The sequence below is a fragment of the Schistocerca gregaria genome, chromosome 5 (assembly GCF_023897955.1).
Source record: "Schistocerca gregaria isolate iqSchGreg1 chromosome 5, iqSchGreg1.2, whole genome shotgun sequence".
NCBI lineage: Eukaryota > Metazoa > Arthropoda > Insecta > Orthoptera > Acrididae > Schistocerca > Schistocerca gregaria.
Window position 1 is genome coordinate 39,916,881 of NC_064924.1, and position 15,906 is coordinate 39,932,786.

General features: G+C 40.7%; 1 long non-coding RNA gene across 2 annotated transcripts in view; it reads left to right on the plus strand.

The window, feature by feature from the left end:
• Positions 1-6,197, plus strand: part of LOC126273005 (uncharacterized) — a 95,858-nt gene extending 89,661 nt beyond the window's left edge. Inside the window, exon 4 of one of the 2 annotated variants that reach the window (XR_007549293.1) lies at positions 1,246-6,197. This is a non-coding gene — a long non-coding RNA (uncharacterized LOC126273005). The remainder of the gene's footprint in view (positions 1-1,245) is intronic. The other variant, XR_007549292.1, reaches the window with a different exon arrangement.
• Positions 6,198-15,906: the final 9,709 nt, after the last annotated feature.

Consider the following 15,906-nt stretch of genomic DNA (forward strand, 5'->3'; position numbering starts at 1 on the left):
ACTTAATAAACCACGGAAACATGTAGAGAGAGAGGTAAAAATTGACACACATGCTTGGAATGACATGGGGTTTTATTAGAACCAAAAAAAAAAAAAAAAAAATATTATTGCTAGACGCGTGAAAGATCTCTTCCACGCATTGTTTGGTGATGATCGTGTGCTCAGCCGCCACTTTCGACATGCTTGGTCTCCCAGGTCGTCAGACCTCAGGCCGTGCAATTATTGGCTTTGGGGTTACCTGAAGTCGCAGGTGTATCCTGATCGACCGACATATCAAGCGATGCTGAAAGACAACATCCGACGCCAATGCCGCACCATAACTCCGGACATGCTTTACAGGGCTATTCACAACATTATTCTTCGACTACAGCTATTGTTGAAGAATGATGGTGGACATATTAAGCATTTCCTGTAAACAACATCATCTTTGCTTTGTCTTTCTTTGTTACGCTAATTATTGTTATTCTGATCAGAATCTGTCGGAAATTTTTTGAACGTTTGTATTTTGTTGGTTCTAATAAAATTCCATGTCATTCCAAGCATGTGTGTCAATTTGTACCTCTCTTCTACATTATTCAGTGATTTATTCAGTTTTCAAATTTATACTGACTTTTTGATCACCCGGTACATGTATCTGATGGTTTAAGTTGTCTTGTTCTGGTCGTAAGGATTGGTGAGTCCAAACATTTCCTGTACATTTTCTGTGTATTCCATTTCAATTTGATTAAAGATATACATATTTCAAATTTAAGTAACGCTGCTGTTGCGACGAAAATTTGCGGCTGCAACCCCTAGTTCCTGTACTCAAATTCGTTTGCTTGATGCGGTCTTTCTGCCTTACACTTTTGGTAAAATAGTTTTCCGCTCTCTGTACATTCCTGCTCTGGCAAGCGGCCGGCGTATGTCCTTTTCAGTGCTCAAATTAGAGTTAGATTGAACTGTGGTGATGCCATCTGTGATAGTTCTCACGAACTGGAGGAAAGCTTTCATTTTAGTTATTCCTTTTTTCCTCTAGAAATTCCGAATGTTGCTGACCTATCTTAAGTTTGTACTGGTATATGAAACTTTATAGCTTCAGACGTTTTTATCGCTGGAAGACGAAACGCTAGGCAGAGAATATACCTTGGACAACAGCCTAATATCCACAAAACGAAAATCACTGAAGATGGAAATGCATTCCTGTAGCTGTGGGTAGTAGGAATAATTTCTAGACACAGAAAAATTAAGTGTACTTTCTCATTTCAGATGAATTCATCAGTAGGGTGGAGGAGAAGAGAGACTGGTTCGTGGAGCAGGACCGCTACACCTCGGACGAGAGCAAGAGGCCCCCAGACAACCACTACGCCGACGGTTTGTTCGGAGTGGCGGGATCCTTCAAGAAGCTCTCAGTGGACTGACGCCTCCACCGAGAATCCACCAACGAAATTTCAGAATCTGTTATGTGATAATTTATGAGTGTTTTGGTATAACAGACCCATGGCCTTCGATGATTCGTTATAGAGTAACAACATATTTTTTATATTTTCTTATTGAGGTCTGCAGTCGAAAACTGGTTTGGTACAGAACCAAATGCTAGTCTATCCTCTGCACAAACTCCTTCACCTCTCCATATGTACAGCACCGGACGTCCATCTGTGGATGTCTTTGTTTAACCGATCCCTTCTTTTAGTCGAATTGTACCCTTTCATTAATTATTCGACCTACTCATCTAATCTATAGCATTCTTTTTAGCACCACATTTAAAACACTTCTATCCTCTTATTACTCGAACATTTGATCGTCCACGTTTCGCTTCAGTACAATGCTACACTCCAGACAAATACCTTCAGAAAAAAGATTAAAATATTTATAATTATCGTTAACAAATTTGTATTTTTCACAAATGGTTTTTTTTCAGCTGCCAGTTCGCATTTTATGATCTCCCTACTTCGACCATTATCATTTATTTCACTAATCAAGCAGCAAAACGCATCTACTATGGTCAGTCACTTTCTGATCTACTTCCCCATGCTTGCCAGATTCAGTTGCCTGAACTTTATTTCTCGTTCCAAGTTTCTCCTTAATTTTCTTTACTGCCTCAATGTACAGACTGAATTCCGTCTGTGATAGCTTACAGCCCTCCTGAACTACCAGTTTCCCTTTGTGCCTTTCAAGCCTTGCAACTCCAGCCAATTCTCTGTACAAGCTTCTCACTACTTGCATTCTTTTCCTTTTACCTTCACAGTTTCCCAAACCCAAACGCATCTTTCTCAAGGTCGACTTCTACCAATTTTTCCATTCTTCTGCAACTTGTTCGTGCCAGCATTTTGTAACCATTTTATTAACAGATGGCTCTCTAATATTCATACCTCACAGCACCTACCTTCTCAGAAACAGAAATAATCGCTGTCTTCTTGTTTTCTCCGTCCCCCCCCCCCCTTCCTACTTTGTATTTCCATTGAAATGAAAATCTCTATAACTAGCAACCAGAGAGCACAACTCTCTTATACAGAAATACTTAGGAAATGTTGTTGATCATCGCCTGAAATTTTGTCAGCGGTTCGGGTTCACCCAGATAAGTGATAAGCGTGCCCTCCTACAGGGACAAGGTCTACGGGACCTCCACCATGTCACTGCGTGAATCTGTATTTTCATTCATTCTAGTTGTAAAGCAATCGTGAGTGTAACAATTAAAATGTTAATTTATGTGAGTTGTGATGTATGCCTTTTTGGCTACTCAACTATTTTTCCATCGTATGGATTGCACGCAATTCTCATTGCGTACTCAATTACTGGATAACCGTTAATGACATTTTTGGAAAAGGTGCATCACAAAGGTGGGTCGAAGGAAATGAACTGTCCACAATCCAGAAAATTTTTTGTAATTTCTAAGCACTTGTCTTAAAAATTCAGTGTAGTCCAGTTTTTCATGATGTTCCATAAACTAACCTTTAAGCTGGGTGTCACGTTGAAATACAGTTACTTCATTTATCAAATGATTTTATGAAACCTAAATTAGGAGAATAGTTTCAGATCATCTTGTTCAACATGCCAAGGTTTCTATAATAGACTGAAACAGCCTTCAAGACCTCTAACATCCGCAACTGTGGTTTTTATCTCTTCCAAATGTTCTCTCAAAGAGGACTCCACGCCTTGATACATTTTTTTGACAATAGTTAAGCCTGACAGGAGCATACTAACAGCCGAAAAATTAGAAAAACTTTTTGCTTAAAGTTCATTTACACACAACTGCAGTTTACCTTCAGATGCAATTATTTAATCAGTCCTTCGCTCAATTATGTTACTTGGATCTCGTAATTCCATATACGGTTTGGTTTAATTTTTGTGTAATATAAGACAAAAAAACTGTAAGAGCCGATAATTATTAGTTATGAAGTTTATCAGAATTTTAACTGCGTTGTAAACAGTTTCACATTTCAGATTGCAAACATTTTATAGCAATTTTCCGTTGCTTAGCCATCTTGCAGAAGAATGCAGGACTACATCACCGCAACAAGTTTGCCGTTCCTGCACTGGTTCTTAGATTTCCTGTTTTTAATTTCACGTGTACTAGTTAAGTTTATAACACTTAGGAAAGTTGCAGACCGTCCTTCAGTTTGTTATTTGAAATACGACATTAAGTCAAATTTTCCTGATGCAGTAAGCAGTGAACGAAGCATAAATTTCGAAAATTCCATTCCATTCAGCGTTACCAAACCACTGTTTACACCCGTCATTGATACACTGACATTAAGTTTGCTCTTAGGTAAGCCATTTTCTCTACATTATTTTTATTAGCATCTATAAAATTACAGTCTTTTGTGTGATCTCTCATGGTTACAACTAATATGAAATCATCGTCTAATATCTCATCATTTGTGAGCAATGCATAAAAAAACGAAAACGGAGCCATAAAAGCTATATTTGAACTGGAATAACACGAAAGAATATTTTAACATTTTATCTTTAATACTCATTCCCTCAAGAATACCTTTTTAAATATCTTCTATGCGGTGGTGACAGGAAGCTTCCGAAAAGATAAGTTTTCTTATTTCAGACAATATTTGTTTACTACTTGAGAAACGTTGAAACAAAATTTGAGAAACAATTACCAACATTGCATCACTAATTCAGCGTCAGTGAAAGATTTGAAAATTTGTGGAATAATTTTAAGTTCTACATTGGATGCTTACATGACAGCCTCATTTTGCTGAACTGTTACTGATTTTAGATCAGCAATTTTTCCCTTTCTTTAATTTCAATGCAAATAAATAGAAATTAACTTTGCTTACTGGCGTAGTGCCGAAATAAGTCGTATGTCTTTCGCCGCACAACCAGTTCCTGTCGTAAAACAAATAGCAATAACGTTTCCGTGTACACTTACAAAACGGAATTATTTCTCCCATTTTTTTTTGTTGATCACACACTGGACTCTTTTATTCTAATGGAGATAATCACAACACAGACGAGCGCAAATACGCTTCCAACACGAAGAACGCACAGGAACATCAAAACTTACCGCAAGATTGACCCTGTTTGGCATGATAAAGCTAAGGGACGGCGGCAAGGAAGCGGGGATGGTACGTCGCCATTCTTGGCGTATTCCTTGTGCACATCTCACCTCTAATGACATACTCCGCAATTCCTTCTCATAAACACCTACAACCCTCAGGTCAATAACAACAGGTGACGAAAGCGAGAACTGGGGTTAACTGTTGCAGTACCACAAAAGAATTCAAGAATAGAACTAGTACGAATTGAGTGTCATTGCTTTGCTAATGGAGAGACGAGTTCTGTTTGGCCATGAAATATTACAACATTAGCCACGAGAACGACAGGAAAATTATCGTATGTTTAGTGGTCACTGACAAAAATGATGCCCCAAGAGAGAATGTGTTACATATGTTTACTTATATTCAAATAAATGAAAGTCGTTAACTCGCCAACTAATTCTTTTACTAGCCAATTTAATAGCCAGTCGCCAGAAAGTTAAAGCTGGCTAGTACCTAAAAAGAACTAAACAAAAGAAATAGCCAGGAGTGTGAAAAACCGCCGTATCTAGCAATCCTGTCGCAGCAGATAGTGTGGCGGGCAGATGGTAACTATGCGGAGCTCGGAAGCAAGATTGCAAGATACGATTGCTCAGTCAGATACCAGACAATACCTGCTCTTAACTGTCAAGTGCAAGGTATTTGTAATCACATTATTTATTACTTGTTTATTGAGATTATTCTCTATACTAAGGTTTTTCTCCAACATAACAAATACCTATAAATTATTATCTCTGTTACGTTAAGACCTTAATTTATCTCCTCAGGATGTCCCTCCAGGTGTTTCAATCTTGTATATCCTCTCCCTCCGCGCCAATTCTTCTCATTGCTAATTGTACATTTTGGAGGTAGGTGATCGCAGGGTCTCCTCTTCTTTCCCTCGGGTTCCCATTCAAGGACTATTTTCGGTATTCTGGCTTCCTCCATTTATCTTACATGCCTGTACCATTGTAACTTCCTTCTGCCCATAGTTTCATGTATTTTTTATCTTACTTCCATTCTCTTTATTATTTAGTCGTTTGTTGCTTTCTCTTTTCTAGAGATTCTTGCTGTTCTACAGAAGTGAGTTTCCACTGCTTGCAGTCTTTTTAAGTGTTTCAGATTAATAGTCCATTTCTCTATTCCATACATAACTAGTACCGATTTTTATATGATTCTCTTTGTTCTGATCATTACATTTCTGCTCCATAGGATTGAATTGAGCATCTCAATTACCTTCCTCCACTGCTAAATCCTTCATTAATTTCCGCCACTGATTTCGCCACCATGTCTAAAGCGGGTCCCAAATTATAGAAAGTTTCACCTTCTTAATTCTCTCTCCCTCCCTCTCCCTCTCCCTATAAGTCATCAGGATCATGAGTGAAGTATTCTGTTTTCTGATAATTAACCCTCAATCCCCAGTTTCTGCATCCATTGCTACCTCATTATGTATATAATTTGAATCCTCCCTATCTTTTTTTACATCTGTTTGATCATCAGCAGATAACAAAGTGATGTAGATAAACTCCGTCTTCAATTTCTATCAAACCCCATTGCATTTGCGAGTCCATGTCTTAAGACTTACGTCTATATAGACTTTAAATATGGTTGGTGACATGGGGCAGCATTATAACAGACTCTTGTAATCACATTATAATTGCAATAAAGAACTACAACGTGTTGGGTAAATTTCTTTGTCTGTAGTAACCCATAACCCATTTAAGCAGCAGTAAGTACACCGACAAAAGCTGAAATAAAACATCGATTGCACAAGTCTTTGTTCCTATAATTTGAATGGTTCTCGCAAACTTCGCTTCTACAATTACATTAGTCAGCAAAATTTAATTTTTTTAATGTTTAAATAACTATGATGAGTGATTTCCATTGATTTTTTTGTGTTGATTTCAAACAATTTTTTTAGAAATTTTCCATCAGCCAGAATTTGTGAGTAATCACATCTGTTGCAGTTATATATTTAAGTAAATGCAAAGTCACAGGTAAAATAAATTTTACCTCTCTAAAGTCTGTGTGAAGTAGATTTTCAACCATACTTTGCTTCAGGAACATTTCTTTTGAGGTCGCCACCATATCTGAAGTCCCTTTGTGGTGTTTCCCCACTTCAGCGGTATCTTGATGGAAACACTCGTCATGTTCGTTGCTGAAAGTGTTGAAGTTCTCAGGGAAGAAATCAATTAACTTACTGACTACTTCTCTGTAGTGTTCAGATCTGTAGTTTTCTAGAAGGGTTATGACATGTCTTTGACATTAAGGCGATTCTTCAAAATTTGACAGGCTTTCAAGCTATGAATCTTTCGTAAGTGCCCTAATTTGAGGAACCCAAATATTTCCTATTTTGATTTTGCTTCACTGACCTTTGAGAACCTGATTTGTAGTAAGAGAAAAGCTCTCCCGTCACGATCCACTAACTGAAAAAATTCTTAATCGTACATAGTGTGATATCTAATGGAAGCAACAACCATTTGTCAGCGCTTACAAGAGGTTATAAACAACATTTGCCTCTCCTGAATTGAATGTCTCTGTCTTTGGCCAGTTCCCATTAATATAGTTGCAGTTATCTGTGGTATCCCACATGTACAATAAGCAGTGAAAATATGTACATCCAAGTTGCAATCCAAGTAGAAAAGCTATCGCATTCAAATCTAAACATATCTGTAATGAATAATCATCGTATCGAATACTGGACAGCAAGAGATGCATGTTCGTGTATCTTTCCTTGATACCAACCGCAGGAGCTATAGGAGTGAATGGATGGAAACTTATTTCCATTAGGGAGCAAGACCACATTTATGTCGATTTTCGAAAAGTCATTGAACAAACGCCAATCTTCAGGTTTACGTTCATGGCGCAGTGACTCCTACAAGGAATAAACATTATTACACAAAACTAGGTCTTCCTTTCTGTAAATAAATGCTCAAACTATTTTTGGCGTTGAAGGAAAGAACTTCCCTTGGTTTTGGCATCCTGCAGGACGTTTCAGCCCTTCAGTCTCAAAACAAGTAACTCGGCTTTAAGTTTAAGTAACCCAAGATCATCAGCTAATTTAGTTAGATCCTTCTGACCTAGAAAGTGGGGTTCATTTGTAGGAATTCCGTCCACGAAATGTGTGTCACACTGTTGTTGTACTTCACCAACGTCATCAAAACTTCCAAAATCTTCAGTCACGTTTTTGCCATATGGTGGAGTTGAGATGAGATGGCCTGGGTCAAGAGGCACCGTTCGAGTTTTTGGTTCTGAAGAAGAATATTCAACAGTATGTGTGGACTTTGAACTGATTCCAGATATATTTGTCAAACAGAATCATCAATCTGCTACACGATCCTTAGGTTCCTGCCATATTATAAGAACTGCACAATGTCTTTTTAACCAGTCAGTTAATAATGTTACACATTTGGCACAATATGTTTCTGGAGCCTAAAACTTATTTTGGTGTATTTTATTGTCAAAATAACACTCGTACACTCTTTTAATTCTAGGAGTATATTTTCACATCTGCTACTTTAAACTGAATTCCTTTACACATTTGTCAGCCATGTTCTTCTTTATTAACACAATACTTACAGTATTAGCTGACACAATGTTTGTTAGTTCACAGTTGAAGAACACTGAGGAACAGCTTCTTTCATTCAATAAAACTCCTACTGCTCGAATTACTAAGTCAACTTAGCAGGCCACTTGTTATCTGTAACAGAGACTCTTCCATCTCTATTGTTGGAGCAAACCTTGACTGGTCAGTAAAGATCATAATGAAAGGAAAAGTTCATTTTTGATCACTGTTGTCATTCTTGAAAGCACAGATAGCAATCGCCTATGGTAAATATTTCAATTGTTGATGTAATTAGATGAAATTATTTTAATCATTCTATGTTGAAAACGTGAAAGCATTTAATTTTTTAATTTACAAACAATTGGTTAGTGATGGAACATTTCTGACTTCATTTTTGGATTTTGCAGATAAAAATACATAAGATTCAGCTAAAATGATTTATTTGACATTTTCGTTGTTCTCATATGTTACTGTTCACTTTTGTTATCAATACTATTATTCTACGGTAGAGTTGGAAAGCAACCCTTAAGTACTGATCGTAAGAAAAAAAGTGCACAAAATAACATGGCCGGTAGATGTGCAATGGGCAGACCAAGGTTGGGGAGGGCTGTAGTGGTGGGGTTGGAGGTACTTAGTCCAGTGGAAATGCTGAGGACTAGAGGGACAGTGTAATTCTAAACGAAGCCTATAGTGGCATTTTTTGTAAATACTAAGCGGATCCCCTTCAAGACCAGGCTTAAGACCTACTGTCGCCTGTAGTTTGGTTAGTACCTAAAGAGAATTCCGCTGAAAATGCAGCAAAATCAGCAATGTATTTTAACCTGGCTTGTTAACCTTTTGCAACTTTCAGAGCAGTATGATGGAAGGCGAATTTTTAGTTGCTGTGTTAAGATTTGCTTCTTTTACCAAAACACAGTGCTGTTTACACAACAATATCCTTGACTCTATTGAAATTTTATGGTAATAAACTATTTCGTTGTCTCAGTCTTTCAGAATTACATGAATTAACTTTTCATTTATAAGTAACCACTTTTCCGTAAAACGTAAACTTTCTCTTCTGTATGTAAATAAAAATTAGTTATCTGTCTTTCCATTGCAAGTTATTGCCTGAAAAATACTATTCCTTCTCTTGAATTTCTCTGCACTTTGATTTTACCAATATCCCAGTCTTTTATTTTATTGGGCTTTAGATTAACTTTATTACGAAAAGATATATTCAAGATATTAGTCTGCTTAGAAATAAGCCTTTGACATTCAGGGGACATTTAGGATTTTGCTCTATTTTTTATTTATTACATTTTCGCTTAGTGTGGTATGGAATAGAGAATTAACGATTTTAAACTGAAAAAGTAATTACCCGACTTGTCATTTACTATTACTATTATAAAATAATAATTTTGAGATAAATGAGAAGTCGGGTAATGACTTAACATTTATCCCCAAACTGTGGGAAAAGCTATCAAATTCTCAGAAAGCTTCAGATTGTTTCTCTATAAATAACTTTTACTTAGAACGACCGTTCACTTTAATATAGACTACACATTAAGAGCATCCAACGAGATCTCCGGAATTTAGTATATTACGATGCTCAAGTAGAAGTCACAGAATAGATCCTAACCAAATATCGCTAAGTCACTATTCCTCAGTGCTTGCGCATCATTTACAACGACAATAATGCAATGCGATGCTACTATACTCCAGTGCCTGCCACAGTCCTGAATCACAAAATAACTAAACACTTCTCTCCATTTGCACCATGCAACGGAAAATCTCACAGTAGTATTGAAGCACGGTTCGCCTGCAAACGCTAGCTATTAAGCAACACAATGCATCATCAATCACAAACAAGGGAAACTGATCTCACTCTTCACTCAATCGGAGCTTTCCCAACACCTGGCGAAATAATTGTTTTGTACAGAAGCCTTCATTCTTCTCAAAATATCTTTCTAAACGAAGTAGAACTGCTTTCAACACACTTGAGCTCTATGCCCATTGCAGACTAAGTCACGAATCGTACTTGTGAGCCGATCTCAACACACTCTTGAGATAATCTTTCTCTAGGCTCACTAGCCGAACATTACTCGGATACTATTTTTTAAACTCTGAAAGGACCAGCCACGAACCATTCTCTGCAAACAGACATATCATGCTAACTTTCTCTTTAACAATAAATATTTTTTTCTTAGCATTCGTCGGCAGACTCTACATCTCAGCTCCACTCAGTAAACGTCATTGCTGGCAACCTCTACAATGCCACAATTGTGACACTACAGCTGCCTGTTAAAGCGTTGTTTGTTCCACAATGTCAGTGAATCACTTTGAGTCATAACAGTATTTGTACTTATATTTAAATGCACTAATGAACATGACACTCCACCATAAAACTTTGATAAATGATTTACCAATTATCTTACAGTCGCAGCGTTGTCTTACGACAGCCTTAATTAGCTTAAAGTTATTTGTTACGTTCAAGTACCGTATTTGAAGAGGATCGCCTCTGTACTGTGCCGTCTCTAATCCGTGTTGCTTCGGTGACAAAATTTAGGCCATAGGAGCTGATCAGTTAGAGTCGCACCCGCCTATATCTTGTCAGTACTGGGAGGCAGACAACAAAACATTCCACAACCTGGCAGTGGTCGCGCCACTTACACCTGACGTAAGCAATTAAATTTACTTAGCTCGAGGCCGAATTCACCAACGTCAACTACAGATAAACACATCTCGAAACATTACTATTCCTGCGAGTATTTCTGTTTTTTACTGAGAAGGAAAACTGCACTCTTAGGAAGCTCTTAAAGTTGTTTGACTCTTGGACTGTCTTCTTGCCAAACTGAGTCCAGTATCCACACTAGAGACAGTAATACTCGGCATTAGCGAGACGTCAGCTGTGGCTGACTGATTTTTGTTTCTAATACACTTCTTTGGAAGTTGCCAATGAGCAGCTCCCATGAGGGACGATGGAAAACAAGGCAGTTCAGCCCAGAGTTGGTGTGCCAGTTAGGCGAAATCGCCGTGAGCTTTCAGGCAATCATCCAACCGACGCATCAGGTTGCTGATAGCCGTTTGGTAGACAGCCGTGTGCTTCTGCATAAGAACTCCGTCAGTCCCTTTTTAAGGCACTGAAGGCGTGATAATCCCACGAGGAGAGATCAGAGCTATAGAGCGAGTGCTTGTCTCTCACCTGAGTTGACATTACGTCTACATTACGATATTTGCGATATCTGAACGTGCGTTATCAAAATGCAGCAGCACCCAGCATTGAACTTGACACACCATTCCAGAACGATTGTTTTCGGCAGACATGATGTCCCATTCACATTCTTCGTTCTTCGATGGATGTACACTCCTGGAAATTGAAATAAGAACACCGTGAATTCATTGTCCCAGGAAGGGGAAACTTTATTGACACATTCCTGGGGTCAGATACATCACATGATAACACTGACAGAACCACAGGCACATAGACACAGGCAACAGAGCATGCACAATGTCGGCACTAGTACAGTGTATATCCACCTTTCGCAGCAATGCAGGCTGCTATTCTCCCATGGAGACGATCGTAGAGATGCTGGATGTAGTCCTGTGGAACGGCTTGCCATGCCATTTCCACCTGGCGCCTCAGTTGGGCCAGCGTTCGTGCTGGACGTGCAGACCGCGTGAGACGAAGCTCATCCAGTCCCAAACATGCTCAACGGGGGACAGATCCGGAGATCTTGCTGGCCAGGATAGTTCACTTACACCTTCTAGAGCACGTTGGGTGGCACGGGATACATGCGGACGTGCATTGTCCTGTTGGAACAGCAAGTTCCCTTGCCAGTCTAGGAATGGTAGAACGATGGGTTCGATGACTGTTTGGATGTACCGTGCACTATTCAGTGTCCCCTCACCGATCACCAGAGGTGTACGGCCAGTGTAGGAGATCGCTCCCCACACCATGATGCCGGGCGTTGGCCCCGTGTGCCTCGGTCGTATGCAGTCCTGATTGTGGCGCTCACCTGCACGGTGCCAAACACGCATACGACCATCATTGGCACCAAGGCAGAAGCGACTCTCATCGCTGAAGACGACACGTCTCCATTCGTCCCTCAATTCACGCCTGTCGCGACACCACTGGAGACGGGCTGCACGATGTTGGGGCGTGAGCGGAAGACGGCCTAACGGTGTGCGGGACCGTAGCCCAGCTTCATGGAGATGGTTGCGAATGGTCCTCGCCGATACCCCAGGAGCAACAGTGTCCCTAATTTGCTGGGAAGTGGCGGTGCGGTCCCCTACGGCACTGCGTAGGATCCTACGGTCTTGGCGTGCATCCGTGCGTCGCTGCGGTCCGGTCCCAGGTCGACGGGCACGTGCACCTTCCGCCGACCACTGGCGACAACATCGATGTACTGTGGAGACCTCAAGCCCCACGTGTTGAGCAATTCGGCGGTACGTCCACCCGGCCTCCCGCATGCCCACTATACGCCCTCGCTCAAAGTCCGTCAACTGCACGTACGGTTCACGTCCACGCTGTCGCGGCATGCTACCAGTGTTAAAGACTGCGATGGAGCTCCGTATGCCACGGCAAACTGGCAGACACTGACGGTGGCGGTGCACAAATGCTGCGCAGCTAGCGCCATTCGACGGCCAACACCGCGGTTCCTGGTGTGTCCGCTGTGCCGTGCGTGTGATCATTGCTTGTACAGCCCTCTCGCAGTGTCCGGAGCAAGTATGGTGGGTCTGACACACCGGTGTCAATGTGTTCTTTTTTTCCATTTCCAGGAGTGTATATCACTGTTTGTTCTTCGGCAGCTAGCGAAAGAATAACAGCATGTTTGGCCCATCTGGACTCATTTGATAATAACGTCTCCATAGTTCACGTTTCCGCATTTGCTGCAAGCATTTGGAAAGACGCGAATGCTGCACTGATCCGTCGCCTGCATGTCGGTGCGTACATACCCCCTCGCATTCGCGCCACTTTGCATATGCACTGCAGCAGCGCCCTCAAATGGAAACTCTTTTATCGCTTCTTATACGTCAGTACAATAACGAGAGAGACACTTTTTGCACAACATAAGAATATCTCGCTTTGTTCGATTTATAGAGTAAGTATGTCTGTGTTGACGGCAAACAAATTAAAGAATCATCCGAATGCCAGCATGCAAACACGTTCGTCTTTCTGCATCAATGCACAGATCTTCTTCTTACTTCGACGAACATCATTTCCATGCGTCATCGTCATATGTTGCCAGATTATAATGCCCGCGGCGATCATCTTAAAAAAATTACGAAAATTCGTTCTGCTTCATCAATTTTTGTGGATACAGAATTCTAGATCATGCGTTACTGTACTGGCTTATCCATATGGTCTAAAAAACTTGCATGATTTATGTTTACTTCCTTACAGGTATCAAATTCCACAGCTGAATGTGACCTGTAATGCCTGAAACAAGATGTTCCACGATCTGTGTTATCACAAAGAGGCAGCGAGACGAGTCCCACGGGAGTTTTTACGAAACCAAAGAAAATCATATAAAATTAACTGATCGGGATCTACTGCACTAATACGAGACAAAAAGTAAAATTTTCATCATCATGATTGGAGATGAGAGGTGGTCTCACCACCGCAGGCCAGAATTCAAAACACGATCCATGGTGTGGGGACATCTGAATTCTCCAACAAAGAAGGAATTCGAAACGCACGAGGTGGCCCTGTGGAAACACTGGTGGCAGTAGAAAATAATTTTGTTTAAATTCGGTAAATGCGTTCCGTGGCTCAGCTAGGCAGACATGCCTCCCTGTGTCTGCGACGTGCGCGGATGTACGGTCGGTAGCTTCGGTCCTGAGTGCCGAGCAGCCGCCCTGGGAGGTTGACGACTCGCCCGTGGTGGGCTGGCAGCCTTCGGAGGCCACGGCCGTAGACGTCAGCTGCGCGTCGCTTCCTGGGCAGCCCATCGCTCCACACGTCACATCAGCGGCGCCCATATGCATCTCTGCGGTGGCTACGAGTCGGAGCCCTCTGGCAGCTGTTGAACGAAGCGAACTCATCAGCTCAGCAGGCACGGATGTCAGATCAGCGTGGCTATGGCATCGAGTCCCGTGAAGAACGCAGTGCTGGCGGCAGGCGCAGCTTGGTCTCGAACCCGTGGCTAGTGCTGGTAATGCCCACTCGTCTCGCTTCCAGCGTTGCTCTGGCATCATAATGGCACTGCTGGTCTCCAGAGGCGAGCTTCACACTCGTTTATATGCCTCTGCAGCGCATTTGTTTCGCTAAGACCCGGCAACCAAGTTACATCGCCGATAAAAGCGTGTGGTGACGCCAATGTCTCTTGAGCAACACCTCCCAAGGCCGCTGTCTGGTGTTGGGTGACACCCCGCATTTCGCAAACTAGCCCTACGCTCCCTGGCAATTCCAACACACACTTTATACCAGGTTCAAGCTAAAGATGTTAGATTAACATACTCGTAGATTACGAGTCAGTGTTAACCTTCGACCATAAATATAATAGACTGGCCCTGACGTCATTTTCGTGGCTGCAATATCACTGGGCTAAAGCCACGTGAATGTTGGCAAAACATGGTTGTTTCGTGTTGCGCTTATGGCTGTACTCAGCGTTTTGTCCGGGGAAGTGGCATTACATTTCACATGTGTTTCTATGATAGCGCAGATGCGTTTATTGAAATCTGCTGAAGTGACTTTTATATGTTTTTTACACTTGAAATAGTGTATCACGTAAATTAAAGTGTTGAAAGTGATGCCTGTAGATTCCAACTCATACTACATTTTAGAAAATATCTGTGACAATTCCGTTGCAGAAGTAAGTATAACTGTTTCACGTTCCTACTCATAGGTTCCCTAAGGATGAAAACCAAAGGCAGCTTTGGATACAGGCCTTGAAACGGAAAAACTTTAATCCGTCTGCACATACGCACCTTTTTGTACATACAAGTGAGATTATAATAAGGTAAGAGCACCTATAATCGACACATGAAGAGAATTTTTTTCTACCTTCTAATACTATTAAATAAATGTAGGCTTCCAAAATTAATTTCTGAAACTTCAAAGTCTCTCCTTTAATCTAAAATATCATTTTTTTCAACTGACACCATAAACTTTTGTAAAAATAGTAGGAACTGAACCTTTGAAGTGTACCTAAAATTGATACTCTAAAATAGACCTGCTCCTAAAGTTGATATAATTCCCATATCCCATTTTCTTTTATAAGCGACTAGAGCTCAAAACGCGTCGAATCCAGTATTTGAAGTTTTGACACGAGCCCAATCTTACTGTTTCAAAGAATTTTAACGACATTTTACTTTAATCGATAGTTTACAGTAATTTCGTCCCGCTGCCCACCAGAGGGGCGTTCTATGTATTTGTTATATTTTATAAATGGTACTGTGAACAGATCCAGGTCAAATGTAATTCTAACATATTGTTTCGCAAATAAAAAAGTAGTTTTTGTTGGCAACGTTTGGCAGTCAATTGAGAAATGCGGGTAAAATATGATACAAACATGATGATGGCAGACCGCTGATTTGAAATCCCGCCACGTTTTGCCAACAGTCACGTGGTTTATGTTGGAGCCGCACCAGCCCTATAGCTTCTGCACAGCAAGGCCAGTCTATTAGTATCTATGGTCGAAGGTGTTAACCTCAATGAAATGCTTGGAGTGTGTACTTATCTTGTTGGTTTCGAAGAATTTCCTCCACCAATTCGATGTTAATTGGGGTGCATAATATTAACTGCTTCACTGCAGAAATCCCAGGACACCACGTCAAAAGCCAGTAATATTAAATAAGTTACACCAACACACAGACTACATTTTATGTCGTTCCAGAACATTCGTATAATGT